This window comes from Phoxinus phoxinus (genome assembly GCF_949152265.1).
Source record: "Phoxinus phoxinus genome assembly, chromosome: 9".
NCBI classification, from domain to species: Eukaryota; Metazoa; Chordata; class Actinopteri; order Cypriniformes; family Leuciscidae; genus Phoxinus; species Phoxinus phoxinus.
The window spans coordinates 33,758,529-33,777,786 of NC_136884.1; the positions used below are offsets into that span (position 1 = coordinate 33,758,529).

Genomic DNA, 19,258 nt, shown 5'->3' on the forward strand with positions numbered 1-19,258 from the left:
TTACTTTTAGACATTAAATAAAGTTTGTCATTCTTTCTATTCCTGTCTCCTGCCTCCTCCTTTGACACGCTCCTCAGGGTGATCCTGGTCTAGGGGTGGGTGCAGTCTGGCTTGGCCCACCCCGACCTGTGACATACTCAGGACCCATAAACTGGAAATCTCTGTCAGGTGTGCCCAGTAATACACCTCTTCCTCTACCAGCCATCATTACACTTTGACTTTTTTTTCTTTTTTTTTAATAACTTCGAAAAATAACTGAATTTGAAAAATTTAAAAGAAGCTAAATACCGATCACTTTATCTCTGTAATAATTTCCCCTTCAAATAAAACATGTAAAAAAAAATAAGCGATAAATGAAAATGAACCAATTTCAAACTAGTCACTAATTAAATACTCCAACCATGCAGAACATCCACGACGATGACACAGTCCCCGCAGACGATGCAGATTATTCACGACGATGACACAGTCCCCGCAGACGATGCAGATTATACAGGAGGACGACGACAGTCCCAGCAGAAGATGCAGATTATTCAGGACGACGACGACAGTCCCAGCCGAAGATGCAGATTATTCAGGACGACGACGACAGTCCCAGCAGAAGATGCAGATTATACAGGACGACGACGACAGTCCCAGCAGAAGATGCAGATTATTCAGGACGACAACGACAGTCCCAGCCGAAGATGCAGATTATTGAGGACGATGGCGACAGTCCCATCATCAGATCCCAGGTGGTCAGCAATCAGCGAACCAAACGACGGGTCAACGGCACCAATTTGTAGTGGGTTTTCTTCTGCGTTGTGTTTGATTTTTAAAGAAAGAGATCCCACACGATGTACTTTTGTTTTTCTTTACTCTCAGCCTCACTGTATCAAAAGAAATAACAGACACGATCACACTTAATCACCAGTAATTGGCATTTCTGGCCTAGCCGTGCCTCTCGCCACGACATCCAGCGAAAGAGAGCACTTAACAATTATAGAAATAACTTCAATAAGAAAAATAGAAAAACAACAATAGTAAATGATCCATCTACATACCTGTATCAAAAGAAATAACAGACACGATCACACTTAATCACCAGTAATTGGCATTTCTGGCCTAGCCGTGCCTGTCAATCAACGATATCTCAATGTAAATTCATACACAGAAAATACATTCGAACATTGCATGGATCCTTCAAAATAAACAAATACAACTTTACACAATTACAAATGTATAACTCATTAAATTCAACTGTAAATGTTTTAACGAAAAATATATCGTTCTAAACTCACAAGCTTAGAGTAAACGATATATATAGAGAATATATCGTTCTAAACTCACGTGCGGTATACGTGCAACTGCGGCCATTAATCAAATTCGTACTTCGATCAAACATACTCTTATAACATTTATAACCCAGATTGTTGATCGCTCAGTACAGAAAAGACAACAAATAAACTCATTACCTACAGAAAATCCCTATCCAACACTCAAAGCACATTTACACACTTCTCTGAGGAGCAGATAAAACGTACCTCTCGCCACGACATCCAGCGAAAGAGAGAGCGCGCACGCAAGATACATCAGCATTACCCTCACGCAAGACGACGCTTACGTAATAGTGCTTCCTTAATTTAGTGCAGAAATATTTATCAAGAGTGAAACCAAAAACAATACAAAAAAATAAGAAATATACATGTATGAAGAATTGAAAACTACGCAAATTATTAAGTTTATGATCACATGACCATTGACAACTGTGCAGTTTCCAAAACAAACGTTTTCAAAATAAGAGTCCCATAAAATAATACGGTTATTGATTAAATTGTGTCAATAATCTAGTGTAACAACATACACTCGTCACATGTGTGTGTGTGTGTGTGTGCGTGCGTGGCGTGTGTGCATGTGTCTGTTGGGTCTGGTTGTCAGCTGTGGCTGTGTCACTCCGATGGAAATTATTCCCGTTGGCTTCTAACCTGAAATAACGAAATGAGCAATTAGTAATGAGTAATTGGTAACTGTTTACATGCTATCATTGTGCATATGTGAAAATGCAAACATCATACAGCTCGATCTCGAGCTCATAATGTAGGCTAACTAGCATGCACGGCGACTTTGTCACTCACGCAACTCAGACATAGGCTACATGATATATAGCCTATATATCATGTATGTCTGAGTTGCGTGAGTGACAAAGTATATATATATAATATAGGATATATATATATGTGTGTGTGTGTGTGTGTGTGTGTGTAGCCTACACATACTTAAAAATATACCCTCTATTCTTGTTTTACTGATGACATTATAAGTAGGCTAATGTAAGTTATCTAATAATATTTATATATTTTTTTATTAAGATCTTTGATATTATTGGGATAAAGCGTAAAGCGAAAGCAACTCTTTGTTAAGGGCATCTTTTGGCACTCGATTGCGCGCATTTACGCTTTTCATCCGATCAACTGGGTGGATGACATAATTGTTCCAAAGCAGTTCCCAAAGGAGTCCCCCGCAAACCAAATCCATAGTATATCCTCCTGGGACCCAGGAATAGACTTTTGTCCACTGTAGTGGACATTATATTTTAGTGAATTTCTCTGACACCATACATGTCACATGTCACAACCTGGGTGTCCTGTAAAGAGCACATACAGGGCTGTTTAGAGGTTTCACCATGAAAACACATTCCATTAATTTAGTGATCAAATGTAGCACTCTTATGGAAATATGATAATATATTGTACTTACAATTTAAATGACTAGGCCTACTTTTCAAATTGTATTTCATAAACATCTCAGGAAAACGTTATGGGGTTTCAAATAAAAAAAAGACTTTCTGTTACAGAACAGGGCATTGATTTCATACATGTCCACTGTAGAGGACATCAGGACTAAACAATCATATTTATCAGCCATTTTGGGAGACACAAGAAGTGAATATGGAAATTAATTATACATCAATATTCCTATGAAATATTAGACATTATTATTAAAATGTTGCTAATTATTACACACTAATTACACACAGGATGTGTTTTTTTGTGCGTGTGTCATCTGAGCCTCATTGGTCTGTCACTGCTCGTCAATGTCAGAATATTTGAGATGACCAATCAATTCAAAGTAGGCTAGGCGGGCCTTATACTAACAGACGCTGAGCGCGAATTTTAGCAGCGCGACTCCACAGTCGACACGTGTGTACGCGGTCAAGTGCGAGATAAGATGTAAGTACAGTACCTAAACTAAACATTTCATATTTGACAACTGTTAGATTCTAAATGTTAAACGTTATAATATTTTGAACTGAAAATGGGCCTTTGTAACGTGATTCATGTAATGCAGCCTAATAATTAGTTTACTGTCATTGTGAGGGGACAAGAAACATGAAGCCGTTTTCATCATGTTAGGCACAAGATTAATTGTGCATGTGTACATATTAAGAATTAGTATAATACAATTTGTAGCCTTCAGTAAATTCAAAAAGTTCAGCTCTATGCAAAGACTGAGAGAAAATTAAAGAGTGATGGATAACATAAGAGGTGATAAGAGTATTGACAAATAATCTATTGCTCGCTGACATTGTTTTAAAGCTATTTCTTATCCTTTTTTGATATTCAAATGTCTTGAAATGTATTTTATATGAAAAATTTAATAGTTGTATTTTATTTACAAAATATTATAGTTCGTTTTGCAGTCTATATATTTTTTATTAGATCAGATAACATTTTAATCTGTCATATGGTCATGTTACAATGTACCTATTGTCACATTTCACTTCCATTCTTTCAGGGTGTATCAAGAAAAAACAAAACCACATAATTGTACTAGACATGTGAAATTAATGTGGTAAAAAAAATAATTATCTGAAGTAAAAAAAGTGTAAGGTTGTACCCTGTTCTCCCCTAATTTTGGACAGTTGAAACAAAATAATATTTTAGTTAATTACATTTGGAATGTTTGGTAATCCGGTTTAAAGTGTGACCCAAAACTATAATGCCGAAAAACAGGTACAAATATAATATCTATCTATCTATCTATCTATCTATCTATCTATCTATCTATCTATCTATCTATCTATCTATCTATCTATCTATCTCTCTGTCTATCTATCTCTCTCTCTCTGTCTGTCTATCTATCTATCTCTCTCTCTCTGTCTGTCTATCTATCTATCTCTCTCTCTCTCTCTCTCTGTCTATCTATCTATCTCTCTCTCTGTCTATCTATCTGTCTATAACTGCTAGAATTAAATGTTATAATGCACTTGCCTGATTTGCTGTTTTTTCACGATCTGGGGCATGTTTCAGGGTCACCGCAATCATTTCCTCCACACTCAGGTTTTTTTTTGGTGTGGATATGCCTTACTGCAGGCACCTTCATTACATACAGAGATCACAGTTATTAAAACTTGCAATCAGATAGATGTCGAAAGTTCTATTAAAACGCTTCAAACATTAATCTTGTTTTCAAAATAGATATAATAGACCATACTCTGAACGCTATGTACTGAGACAACTTTTATATTTACAATGAACAAACTTATTTACATTCCAAATATTGAGATCTTGGGGATTGACACAGATACATTATTAGTCATTAGTGGCAAGTTTTGAAACTTACGTATGATCACATCATTAATTAGGAGCTGCTGAAATTTACGCTTTCCCTTTCTCCCTCTGTAGCTATAATGTTTCCATAAGGAGTTATCTCCAATTTTTTTTAACATCCTTACTCCATCTCCCAAGTTGCCTCCACTCTGAAGACACAGATAACGAATCTACAAACAACAAAAATCAGCAATTAATCACAAGAGTGGATTGTTTTTTAAGTATTTCAGGTTTGTAATGTTACTCGTGTTGTGGCACTACCATCTTCTTTCGAAGGTCAGCATCCTTTAGCTTGTCACACAGCTCTTCTAATTCCTCCACATTCTTACTAGGTTGCTCTAGCACCTGTGAGATCAGAGACAGCGCTGCTTGGCTGGCTCATATTCTGCATTCTGATAGTTGATTTCATGTTTTCCTGGATTTCGTCCAGTTTCAGTACGATTCTCCTCTCCAAATTCTCAAATAATTTGTAGATTTCTGTTCAGAATTTGTTTTGAAACATTAATGGCATTACTAACTACAGCAATGAAAAAAATTAACACCTATGTCTGTTTGGGAGACAATTTCCCAGCCAACATGTCCATGTGGGCCCCCTGTGGGCTTTTGATGGGCTATAACTTGGGCCCTGCATGGGCCACCCAAATGGGGCCCAGATAAATTTGTCCATCGGCTCCACATGGGCCCCATGTGCGTTAGCCCATATGGGTTAATGATGGGTACACAGTGGGCTCCAAGTTGGGCCCATGTAGGAGTTAATTTTATGGGCCCACTTGGGTCCCAAATTATATAATATTAATGGGCCGAAAGTGGGTCCCATACATCACCCTTATGGGGCCATTATGGGTGATCTCACTGGACCACAGTGGGCCCCATTTATTAAGTAAACCCGATTACCGTGGTTCAAGTAAATGAGCTATACTGCAAAATTAACTTTCAAATCACTCCAACTTTGTTACTGCTTTGTGAACCAGTACCTGCCCAAACCAAAAATGCATCAATTTGTGTTACTTTAACATTTTAATATCTAAGAAATTGCAAAATATTTGAATTGCAGGGGGGAAAAAATGACTTCAATTCAGACTGTGAAAATCGAGGTTTCTTTTATTGAAGTTAATGTCTTCAAGATAAAACCTCAAATAAAGGTTATCAGTCCTGTGCTTGTACAGAATCCTCAGCTTCAAACCTAAAGAGTAAAGAAAGAAAAGACAAATAAATACTTTAAAAATCCTAGCAGAACTTAAAAAAAGCAGTTTTACATGAACATTTATTAAAGAAATGCATGAGTATAATCTAAATTATAATCATGCTTCACGCTCATACCCCCCCACAATAATCTGAGCAAATACAATATTCTAGATTTTGGTGCTTGAACCCCTAATAAGAAAATTTGAATATAATAAAGATAATTAACAACAATAAGAACACTACCAAAATGAATAGGTGCCTATGCACCCTCAATTATTGGCCCCTAACAAATACAATAAGGGTCTTCCTTTGCAGTTTGACCCCTAAAAATCAGTGCTGTTGATTATTTGATTCTGATTGGTTAACTTAACAGAAAATGGACATCAGCATAATGTTTCTTCATGCATGACCATTGTTAATAATTAAAAATGAAAAGAATAAAATAAAATACTTTTTTTACCTGATTAACCTAAAGGCACAACTATGACATTAGTTTAGGATCATTTTTAAACGATCAATACTGATTAATTGAGATAACATTATTAAGATAACTTACATCTATCGATCCATTCTGTATGTGGAGACATCTCATTAGGAACTGCTTGACCGGATCACTTAATCAGCGAGTCAACTGATTGACTTCAAATGAGTCATTCTGATAGTTTTGTGATTTTATTCAACAGGTTCACTAAAAAGAACCGATTCAAAAAACGAATCGTTCATGAAAGGGCACAAATTATTAATGTTTCTTAAACTACGATGAACAATTTCGATCTGTCCCTCAAATAAAACTTTCCTGAAAACTTAAACTGAGTGTACGGGTACTATGCATTATTTTATGGGACTTTAAGCCGGGTTTTCACCGGCTGCGAAGCACAGAAAGGCCTAACGTTAGCTAGAAGCGCAATGACGCATTCTTGCACGATAACGTTATTGCCTCGGCCATTATTATGAGACCGAGCGATTATGAAAAATACGGTAAGCGTGTAAAAGGGTGAAAAGTCGGCGAGAACACTTTATTATATAAAATTTGATGGTTAACCAACTTCATTTTAGTTAGCTTAGTTGTTTGAGCTCAGCTGGCTAACCTTCGTTAATGTTCGTTATAGCTATTGATTCCGAAATATCTAGTTTTATAAAATCTTAAGTAAAACTAAGTTAATACAAAATACAACGTATACATATCTTACCTTGCTAGTGTTCAACAAGAGATATCTCGATATTTGACGGTGGTGATGCTCTAGAAACTTGTCAGGAGAGAATGAGACCGTTGTTTTTTTTTTCTTTTTCGAATGAATAAATGCGGGAGGAGGCAGGCAATCTTAGCTTGTGGGGGAGGGGACAGTATGATGCAAGTGCTAACATTACTCTTTTAGAAAATATAGTTTTAAGCATTTTTTTGCACATAGGCTACCAGTATACATTACAAAATTATAAGGCCATGAAATGTACACAAAAAAAAAAATTATTTGACAATGATGTGCATTTTGTATCAAATAAAAAAAAACCTAGTCAAATATTTAAAAATGTTTTTCATTTTCACAATTATGGCAATTACACAATTATGGCAGGTACTTTTTAAACAAATACAAACCAAATAATACAAATTTAGTCTAATATAGCACAATTGGGGCCCAAACAAGACCCGCAAATAAACAATAATGGGCAGCCTAGCTGGAGCCCACAACCTAAACCAAACTGGGGCCCATAATAACCCCATCAAAGTGCCCACTCTGAGCCCATGCCCACATTTGGATTGCTCGGAGATCGATTGCTCCTGTCTGCCTCGCTGTGACTGCTGCTGCTGTGAGTTTGTTTGCTGCGTCTAAGCCTCGTATTAGCTTCGTATTTCTTTCTGTTTTGAACCATCATTTATTATAAATTCTAGTTGTTTATACTACTAAATACAGCTTACTCAACATCTCAGATTAACCTGACATTGCTAGCTTCCGTTATTGTCAGCACAACACGCTAACTCGCTAGCCTTTTACCGCACCACCCGTGCGCTCAGTTATTTATTTTTCTCTCGCGCGCCCGCGCCTTTGAGTTCATAAAAGCCCAGGTGAGTGAGAATCAGTCAACAAACACGGTGAGTAATGTCTTCTCCTGTTATTGTCACCTGCACTTCATGTCACATGTTTACCATAGCCTTCTCTGTCGGCAATATAGGATTTATATGTGATAAATGCAAGGAGACAGTCAGGCTGCCAGAGAAGATTTCAGAACTAGAGACACGCATCCAAACTTTAATCGAGAATAGTAAGAAGAGTGCTAGAGCTTTAGATACTATTTTGGATGCGCCTAGCCTCGTGAACTCTTTACATGAGTCGGTTCCGGCTGAAGTAGAGCCCGTGCAGCAGGGCAGATGGGTGACAGTGAGGGATCGCTCTAGTCGCGGATCAAAAAACCACTTTTCCGTTCCGATAACAAATCGATTTGCCCCGCTCAGTGAAACACCCACTGAGAATTATTCTGATTGTGCCCTAGTTATTGGCGATTCTATTACACGGAACGTGAAAATAGAGACACCAGCCACCATAGTCACATGTTTGCCGGGAGCCAGAGCGCCTGACATCAAAGCAAATTTGAAAGTGCTGGCTAATGCTAAACGTAAATTCTCTAAGATTATTATTCACGTCGGCACTAATGATGTTCGACTCCGCCAGTCGGAGATCACCAAAATTAATATTAAAGAGGTGTGTGAACTTGCAAGTACGATGTCAAGCACTGTAATTTGCTCTGGCCCCCTTCCTGTTCGCCGGAGTGATGAGATAGTTAGTAGATTGTGTTCACTCAATGGCTGGCTGTCTGGGTGGTGTCCACGAAATAATATAGAATTCATAGACAATTGGAAAAGTTTTTGGGGCAAACCTGACCTGTTGAAAAGAGATGGTATTCATCCCTCCTGGGATGGTGCTGCTCTTCTCTCTAGTAATTTGGCTCATAGTCTTAGAGATAAAACATGACAATCTGGGCCTCAGGTCAGGAAGCAGACAGACTGGCTTAACCGACCGTCTGCTAGCGGCCTCACGTCACCAAGGTCAGATAAATCCCATCACATAGAGCCTCTTTCACCTAGATATCATCATATAGAGACTGTGTCTGTTCCCCGAACTTGGAAATCAAAAATACGTTCAAACCCATCTAAGGTTAAAAATTTAATTGATCTTCAACAAATAAAAAACAGATATAATACAAATGAGCAAATGATAAAGCTTGGGTTGCTGAATATTCGATCTCTTACTTCAAAAGCGCTAATAGTTAATGATATGATTACAGATTATAACCTAGATGTGCTGTGTTTAACAGAAACCTGGCTAAAACCAAACGATTACATTGCTTTAAATGAGTCAACCCCACAAGATTACGGTTATAAGGCAAGGCAGGCAAGGCAAGTTTATTTATATAGCACATTTCCTACACAGTGGTAATTCAAAGTGCTTTACATAGAAGAAATAAAAATAAAAATAATTACATAGATAATAAAAGAAATAAGAATAATTAAAACAGTTTAGAAAATAAAATACAGTGCAAACAGTCGGACGAACAGTGGCACAGTGCTCATTCAGTAAATGCAAAGCTAAACAGTGGTAATTCAAAGTGCTTTACATAGAAGAAATTAAAATAATCAAAAGAAAAAAGAATAATTAAAACCGTGTCTGAGATGGAAGTGATTGAGCAGGTTTGCGGTGCCACTGGACCTACAATCCAGGGACGTCCTCTGCTGGGGTGGTGTACCACACCAGTATTGCCCCACTGGGCCCCCACAGAGCACGTTTCACTTTTGCTGTTTTAAACAAACAGCGAACCTCTATACTCTCCGTAGTATAGATAATCTTCACTCGCCTCGTCGGAGTGAAGCTCTCCCGTTCCCCTTCAAAATCTCTTCCAATCAGACAGCCCTGATAATTAATAATCACCCCTATCTGAGATGGAAGCGATTGAGCAGGTTTGCGGTGCCACTGGACCTAATCCAGGGACGTCCTCTGCTGGGGTGGTGTACCACACCAGTATTGCCCCACTGGGCCCCCACAGAGCACGTTTCACTTTTGCTGTTTTAAACAAACAGCGAACCTCTATACTCTCCATAGTATAGCTAATCTTCACTCGCCTCGTCGGAGTGAAGCTCTCCCGTTCCCCTTCAAAATCTCTTCCAATCAGACAGCCCTAAAAATTAATAAAATCTTCCTGAATCACAGTTTGGAAAATAAAATAAAAAAAATAAAATACAGTGCAAACAGTCGGACGTATTTTATATCGACCGGTAGCTATTATAGATCTTTCTTTTAAAAGGATCTTCTTACGACTTACATGCATCAACTTTCTTTTCTCTTTCAATCTTCTTACCATCTATCAACTTTCTATTCTCTTTCAATCTTCTTACGACTTGCCATGTATCAACTTTCTTTTCTCTTTCAATCTTCTTACCATCTATCAACTTTCTATTCTCTTTCAATCTTCTTACGACTTGCCATCTATCAACTTTCTATTCTCTTTCAATCTTCTTACGACTTGCCATCTATCAACTTCCTTTTCTCTTTCAATCTTCTTACGACTTGCCATCTATCAACTTCCTTTTCTCTTTCAATCTTCTTACGACTTCCCTGTATCAACTTTCTATTCTCTTTCAATCTTCTTTAATTCTTTAATTCTTTAATTCTATCAACTTTCTATTCTCTTTCAATCTTCTTACGACTTCCCTGTATCAACTTTCATTTACTTGCACATTCTTTTCACTTTCCTTAGCCCAGCATTCACATTCTTAGCTCTTTCTCAGACTAAAACTTTAATATCGAACAGTGGCACAATGCTCATTCAGTAAATGCAAAGCTAAACAGATGTGTTTTGAGTCTGGATTTGAATGTGGCTACTGTAGGAGCACACCTGATCTCTTCTGGAAGCTGGTTCCAGCTGCGGCTGGCATAATAGCTAAAAGCGGACTCTCCTTGCTTTGAGTGAACCCTTGGTATTTCTAGTTGATGTGATCCTAATGATCTGAGTGATCTGTTGGGTTTATATTCAGTGAGCATATCTGCAATGTATTTAGGACCTAGGCCATTAAATGATTTATATACCAGTAATACTACTTTAAAATCAATCCTAAATGTGACTGGAAGCCAGTGTAAAGACCTGAGGACTGGTGTGATGTGTTCAAATTTTCTGGTTCTGCTTAGGATCCTGGCGGCAGCGTTCTGTACGAGCTGCAACTGTCTTATGGTCTTTTTGGGAAGGCCAGTAAGGAGTCCATTACAATAATCCACCCTGCTGGTGATGAAAGCATGCACAAGTTTTTCTAAGTCCTGACTGGAAACAAAGCATCTAATTCTTGCAATATTTTTCAGATGATAATATGCTGATTTGGTTATTGTTTTGACATGACTACTGAAGCTAAGGTCTGACTCTAGAGACACACCAAGATTCCTGACTTGATTTTTAGTTGTTTGACCTCTAGAGTGGAGGTATGCGTTCACCTTGAGAACTTCATCTTTGTTTCCAAACGCAATGACTTCAGTTTTGTCTTTGTTTAACTGAAGAAAGTTTAGGCATATCCAGCTTTTTACTTCATCAATGCATTGGAACAGGGAGTCAATGGGGCTGTAATCGTTTGGCGATAGGGCTAAGTAGATCTGTGTGTCGTCTGCATAGCTGTGGTAAGAGATTTGGTTCTTTCTCATTATTTGGCTCATTGGAAGCATGTACAGGTTGAATAGGAGTGGCGCAAGAATTGAGCCTTGAGGAACTCCGCATGTCATGGATGTCCACTCAGACTTATGGTCTCCTATACTCACATAGTAACCTCTCTCTTCTAAGTATGACCTGAACCATTTTAGGACTATCCCAGAAAGACCCACCCAGTTTTCCAGCCTGTCAAGAAGTATGTTGTGATCGACAGTGTCAAAAGCAGCACTGAGGTCGAGTAGCACCAACACTGATAATTTGCCTGTATCAGTATTTAAGCGAATATCGTTAATTATCTTTATGAGCGCTGTCTCTGTGCTGTGATGCGATCGGAAACCAGATTGAAAATTGTCAAAGTATCCATTCGAGCTTAAGAATTTGTTCAGCTGATTGAAAACAACTTTTTCAATGATCTTGCCAATGAAAGGAAGATTTGAGATCGGTCTATAATTGCTTAATATAGTCTTATCCGTATTACTCTTTTTCAGGAGGGGTTTGACAACTGCAGTTTTCAGGGAGTTTGGAAAACTTCCAGAGAGAAGTGAGGCATTTACCACTTCTAGCAGATCTGCTTCTAAGCTGTTTAACACACTTTTGAAGAAAGATGTGGGAAGAGCGTCAAGGGCGCAGGTTGATGTTTTAAGGTGCTGTACGGTTTCTTCTAACATTTTGCCATCAATTTCTTTGAAATCAGACATAGTAACTACTTTCTCAGGTTGTGGTCTGATCTGTCTGACCCCAGTGCAACTCAAGGATGTGCTGATCACCTTTCTGATATTATTGATTTTCTCAGAGAAGAAAGAAGCGAACTCACTGCACTTGCTGTCTGAGAGCATTTCACTGGGAATCTGGCTCGGGGGGTTTGTCAGTCTCTCTACAGTAGCAAAAAGAGTGCGTGTGTTGTTTAAGTTGCTGTTAATAATATTTGAGAAGAAAGTCTGTCTAGCTTTGCCTAATTCCATATTGAAAGCATGGATGGTGTCTTTGTAGATGTTATAGTGGACTACAAGTTTTGTCTTCCGCCACATGCGCTCTGCTTTTCTGCATTGTCTTTTCATATTTTGCACTGCTGTTGAGTTTCTCCAAGGTGCTTTTTGTCTACCACTCTTCCTGACTTTCACAGGAGCAATATCATCAATTACACTTTTAACTTTTGAGTTAAAAGAATCAAGGAGAAAATCAACAGAGTCAGCAGATATGCTTGGTGTTGAAGATATAGCCTTCATAAATAGTACACTAGTGTTCTCATTTAAGCATCTCTTTTTGACAGACACAGATCTAGCTTCAATGGCAGGAGAGATCAATATATCAAAGAAAATACAGAAATGATCAGACAGTGCTACATCCTTAATAACAATCGATGAAATGTTTAGACCCTTACTGATAAGTAAATCTAGAGTGTGTCCACGATTGTGTGTCGGTCCATGTACATGCTGAGTCAGATCAAAAGTTTTTAAAACAGTTTTGATTTCTTTTGCCATATTGTTTTCTGCATTGTCTATGTGAATGTTAAAATCTCCAGAAATAGCAAAACAGTCAAACTCTGAGGAAATGGTTGATAACAGTTCTGTAAAGTCCTCAGAAAAGGCTGAAGAGTATTTTGGAGGCCTGTAAACAATTATAAGTAAAATGCGTGGAGCACCTTTTAACACAATACCCAGATATTCAAAAGACGGGTAATTACCAAATGATATTTGCTTACATTGATAGACATCTTTAAAAAGAGCAGCTACTCCCCCACCTCTCCTACCCGCTCTGCAGACACTCATAAAAGTGAAGTTAGGAGGGGATGTTTCATTGAGGACAGTTGCACTGCAGTTGTCTTCTAGCCAAGTTTCATTTAGAAACATAAAATCCAGGTTGTATGTGGTTATTAAGTCATTGACTAGAAGTGATTTGTTTTTAAGTGAGCAGATGTTTAAAAGTGCTAACTTGACAGTCTTACTTTTTGTACACACAGCAGTCTTAGTTTGGCGTGTAATAGGCACCAGATTAGATGGGTTTGCTGTACGGCTTTTGAAGGCCTTAGACTTTCTATCATGTAATCGAACAGCAATAGAGAAAGATACAGGCACACAGGGTTCCCGCTTGTTCTGTAAACATTTGAGAAAGTTACTGTTATCATAGCGGGGACCCGGCACATATCACTGAGAGCTGGTATCAGTTGTTTTTAGTTCACCTCGAGCAGAAGGAGGAGGGTGTGAGCCCTGTCGTTGTGGCAGAGACCGAAGAACTCTTGCAGGAGGAGGGGGAGGGCGAGCGGGGCCTGCAGGCTTTGGTGGTTTTAGGGCCTGCTGTTTTTTGGTTGATATCTGTGGGCTTGCAAAAGAGTGGGATAGTTTGGTTCCAGCATAGACCAGTTTTTCCATTTTCTCTGAGAAGCCCAGAAGTGGAGATGGTGGAGATAGAGATAGCGTGTCTGGTGAGAGGGGCTGTTGCTCTGGTGTTATCGGAGGCTGTAATATGCTGTCCTGGTTTCCCTGGCTGTTTTCCAGGAAGTCGTCCTTGGGTGCTGAATCTTGGAGCAGTTCTAGTATGTCACAGTCTATCTGTGGTGAGCTCTGTGGGCAGGGCTCAGCTGAGATTGTGTCCGTGAGCAGAAGTTGTTGTGGCTGAGTGGTGTTATCATTGTCCTTGTGTGACGTGTCAACCGCATGTCCATTCAGGTGCTGGAGTGAAGTCCTGTGGTCATTCATACTGTATCCAGGTGTGTGCGTGCCATTCAGGTTGAGTGGATTGGCACACACTGCAGAAGGATGATTGAGGGAGAAGTAGATATTGTCCTTTAGCACTCTTGAACCAAGTTTGTTTGGGTGGAGGCCGTCCTGTTGGAACAGTTGCCTCTGACTCCAGAAAAGATTGAAGTTGTCAATGAAGTTCACTCCTTTTATATTGCAGGTTTTTTGGAGCCATGTATTAAGCCCAAGCAACCGTGAAAACCTGTTTGTTCCTCTTGCTGGGAGTGGTCCACTGATGAATGTTTGTACTTTCAGTCTTTTCAGTGTTTCAAACAGTTCATTGAAATCCTTCTTAAGGAGTTCTGACTGCTCTTTATGAATATCATTTTTCCCCACATGAATGATGAGTCGATTTGCAGTCTTATGTTTCATCAGAATGTTCTCAAGTTCCCTGTTTACATCAGAAATTGTTGCTTGTGGAAGGCAGCACGTAGTTGTATCCCTGCTACTAGTGTGTCGGATAATGGAGTCACCCACTATCAGAGTCGTGTGCTCGGCTGTGCTCTGCGCTGAGTGCCGCTGTCTGCTCGACCTTGAGCGCAGGTTAGCATCAGTGTTAGCTACTGGCTTATCCAGTCTGTGTTCGATCACATTCATCACGTTTGGAGATTCCTCATTTACATTCATTAATACTTCAAATCTATTCTCAAGATGTATAGGCGGTGGTAGGAGACCAGTGTTTGCAATCCTTGTCAGAGCCGTGTCTGGGGTAGAGGATGCTATTGCGGCAATATGTGATACTCGTGACAATCTGATGTCTCGAGTGCCTTTGGGTCTCGCTCCCTGATAGTGCCATCGATTTTGTAAGTCGATCGGCTTGTTTCTCTACACTCAGTATGGCCTGTGGAGGAGCAGTAGATTCATGAAACTCACCGGCTGTATGCTGAGGGCGTCCATGACGGAGCTCTGTTGTGTGTTCCGTCTGGTTTGGTGGTCCCGCAAATAACTTTGTTTCAAGAACTGCAATCCTTTGTAAAAGTCTGTGGCAATTGCTGCAGCAAGTAGATTCCAGAAGAGGCATTTTCTCTTATCCTTATGCAGTTGTGTTTTCTCTTCCCCGGAATGTAAACTTTCAGTGGGAGGCTGGTCGAATAAAATAATTCAGCTTTTTTGTTGTAATCCAAGCGTTTGAGCACTGTGCTGATTTGCTGGAGTTGAAATTAGTTGATAAAAGAAGATAAAATATAAAAATATAAGAGCGATAGAGCAAAGCGCGGAGCAGTAAGCAAAAGCGTCCGAACAGTAGCTGAGCAGTAGCTGAGCAGGAAGTCAGTTTTCAGTATAAACATGAACCTCGTCTGAAACGCAAAGGAGGAGGTGTTGCTGTAATTTATAGTAATATTTTCAAAACCACTAAGAAATCTAGTTGTAAATATAATTCTTTTGAAGTGTTGGTGCTTAATGTAAAAATATATAGTGCAAACGATAAATCACGTTTGAAAATTCTGCTGGGTACTGTATACAGGCCACCAGGGCACCATACAGACTTTATCAAAGAATTTGCGGACTTTCTATCAGAATTAGTATTGGCTGCAGATAAAGTACTAATTGTTGGTGACTTTAATATACACATAGATAATGAAAAAGATGCATTGGGATTGGCATTTAAAGACATTATAAACTCAATTGGAGTTCGACAACACGTGTCAGGACCGACTCATTGTCGTAATCATACTCTAGATCTAATACTATCACATGGAATAGATGTTGATGCCGTTGAAATACTGCAACAGAGCGATGACATCTCAGATCACTATCTAGTCTCGTGTAAATTACATTTAGCCAAGGCTGCAAAGCCGACTCCGTGTTATAAATATGTTAGACCGATCACTTCTGCTACTAAAGATTGCTTTATCAATAATCTTCCTAATCAGTTTCATCATCTCAGCATCCCAGGTAACTTAGAAGAACTTGATATTGCAACAGAAACCTTTAACTCTCTCTTTTCCAGCACTTTAGACACAGTTGCTCCGCTGCGCTTAAAGAAGATTAAAGAACATAGTCCAACGCCGTGGCACAACGAGCACACTCAGGCCCTTAAGAGAGCAGCCAGAAAAATGGAGCGCAACTGGAAGAAAACAAAACTAGAGGTGTTTCGGATTTCATGGAAGGAGAGCTCGATTGCTTACAGAGAGGCTTTAAAAGCTGCTAGATCTGCTTATTTTTCAACCCTATTAGAAGAAAATAAACATAATCCTAGGTATTTATTTGAAACAGTGGCTAAACTAACGAAAAAGAAAGCTTCAAGCCCAGAAGCTTCCAAGAAACACAGCAGTAATGACTTTATGAACTTCTTCACTTATAAGATCGATAATATCAGGGACAAAATTATAACTATGCAACCGTCTAATACAGTATCGCATCAGGAAGTGCATTGTAGTCTCCCTGAGGGAAAATTTGATTCATTCATTGCTATAGGAGAGGAAGAATTTTGCAAACTCGTCAAATCATCTAAATCGACAACGTGCATGTTAGACCCTATACCGACTAAGCTGCTGAAAGAGATGCTTCCAGATGTCATAGATCCTCTTCTTAATATCATTAATTCATCTTTGTCTCTAGGATACGTACCAAAAACCTTTAAGCTAGCTATGATTAAACCGCTTGTTAAAAAACAGCAACTTGATCCTACAAAACTAGTCAATTACAGGCCCATCTCTAATCTGCCATTTCTGTCAAAGATATTAGAAAAAGCAGTATCCTCACAACTGTGTTCCTTTCTTGAAGGAAATGATATCTGCGAGGATTTTCAGTCCGGATTTAGACCGTACCATAGTACCGAGACAGCTCTCGTTAGAGTCACAAATGATTTGCTCTTATCATCCGATCGTGGTTGTATCTCTCTATTAGTATTACTGGATCTTAGTGCTGCATTTGACACCATTGACCACAACATCCTTTTAAATAGACTCGAACATTATGTTGGCATTAGTGGAATTGCACTAGCATGGTTTAAATCATACTTATCTGACCGTTATCAGTTTGTAGCAGTAAATGAAGAGATGTCTTATCAATCACAAGTTCAGTATGGCGTACCACAAGGCTCAGTACTAGGACCGCTGCTGTTCACTCTGTATATGCTACCATTAGGAGATATCATTAGGAAACATGGAATTAGCTTTCACTGTTATGCCGACGATACTCAGCTGTATATTTCTTCAAAACCTAACGAAACCTACCAATTCACAAAATTAACGGAATGCATAGCTGATATAAAAAATTGGATGACTAGTAATTTCCTACTACTAAATTCAGAAAAAACAGAGATTCTAATTATTGGACAAAAAACTTCCACACGTAATAACCTAGAGTACTGTCTAACACTTGATGGCTGCTCTGTTAAGTCTTCGTCGTCGGTTAGGAACCTGGGTGTGCTCTTTGATACCAATCTTTCATTTGAAAGTCATGTGTCTAGTATCTGTAAAACCGCTCTCTTCCATCTTAAAAATATATCTAAATTACGTCATATGCTCTCAATGAATAATGCAGAACAATTAGTTCATGCGTTTATGACCTCAAGGCTAGATTATTGTAATGCTCTACTGGGTGGTTGCCCTGCACGCTTAATAAACAAACTACAGCTGGTCCAAAACGCAGCAGCTCGAGTTCTTACCAGAACCAGGAAGTATGACCATATTAGCCCTGTTCTGTCAACACTGCATTGGCTGCCTATTAAACATCGTATAAATTTTAAAATATTGCTGATCACTTACAAAGCACTAAATGGTTTAGCTCCGCAGTACTTGAGCGAGCTCTTAACTTATTATAGTCCTTCACGTCTACTGCGATCTCAAAATTCCGGCCAGTTAATAATACCTAGAATATCAGAATCGACTGCTGGCGGTAGATCCTTTTCCTATTTAGCACCAAAACTTTGGAACAGTCTTCCTACCATTGTCCGGGAAGCAGACACACTCTGTCAGTTCAAATCTAGACTAAAAACACATCTCTTCGGCCTAGCATACACATAACACATTATAGACTTATATAATTAGGCTGCATAGTTTAGAACAGCCGGGACCGGGAACACTTCCCGTAAATCCTGATGTACTTGGTACATCATAAGAAGGATGGCGTCTACGCTAATATTAGTCTCTCTGTCTATCCCGAGGTTTACTGCTGTCCACCGGAACCAGGCCGTATCCAGATCTGATGAAGGACCAGCGCCAGGACACGACGACGACGCCGCTGACCTGAAGTGTCAACCAGTCTCTCCTCCTCTCCACTCCGACTTCAACCAACCGGAACTGGACAAATACTCTGATTCATTCTGAACTTCATACACTGTTCACTCATTGGCCAGAGGAGAACTGGCCCCCGACTGAGCCTGGGTTCTCCCAAGGTTTTTTTCTCCATTCTGTCACCTGATGGAGTTTTGGTTCCTTGCCGCTGTTGCCTTACCTTCTGGCTTGCTTAGTTGGGGACATTTAATATTCAACAATATTATAGATCTGCCTTAAAGGTGGATGATGATGAAATTGTTTTTTTTTTGTATTATTTTCATGTTATCACTGTGAAGCTGCTTTGATACAATCTGTATTGTAAAAAGCGCTATATAAATAAAGATGACTTGACTTGACTTGACATGACACCCATATAACCCAGAGAAAACCCATGTGGGGCCCACATGGACATGTTGGCTGGGTTATAAAACTGACTGTAAGATAATTATGATGAAATTAAATAGTTACCTTCTCGAAGAGATTGTGGATCATTCACACTTCCTAACAAGTCACAAAAACAATATTAAGATTAACATCTGTATCCATTAGGGATGGGACGAAATTTCGTTTGACAAAATATCGCGATACAAAACGTGACGAAACGCATCGAGGTCGAAAAAAATGGATCGCGAAATAAAGATAGATGGCACTGCTGCATGATTTGCGTAGTATATAAATAATTTTGTGTATTATATGTGTGTGTGTGTATGTATATGGGGAAGACATACAGTCTATGGTGACAGGCTGGCAGCACTATATATCCGGGGAACGGTGCGGCTGCGGTACGTCATCACGTCAAGACAGCGCTGCAACAACAACACTGCAGTCTAGAGCGAGCTAACAA

General features: G+C 39.1%; 1 long non-coding RNA gene across 2 annotated transcripts; it reads right to left on the reverse strand.

Moving 5' to 3' along the window:
* Positions 1-4,241: 4,241 nt before the first annotated feature.
* On the reverse strand, positions 4,242-19,047 carry LOC307004734. 2 transcript variants are annotated; one of them, XR_013799125.1, is made up of 4 exons: positions 18,883-19,047; positions 4,851-5,066; positions 4,603-4,759; positions 4,242-4,356 (listed from the first exon to the last, which is right to left on the reverse strand). It is a non-coding gene; the product is annotated as an uncharacterized lncRNA (long non-coding RNA). The 2 variants fall into 2 exon arrangements; XR_013799126.1 differs by lacking the exon at positions 18,883-19,047 and having other exon boundaries at positions 4,851-5,140.
* Positions 19,048-19,258: the final 211 nt, after the last annotated feature.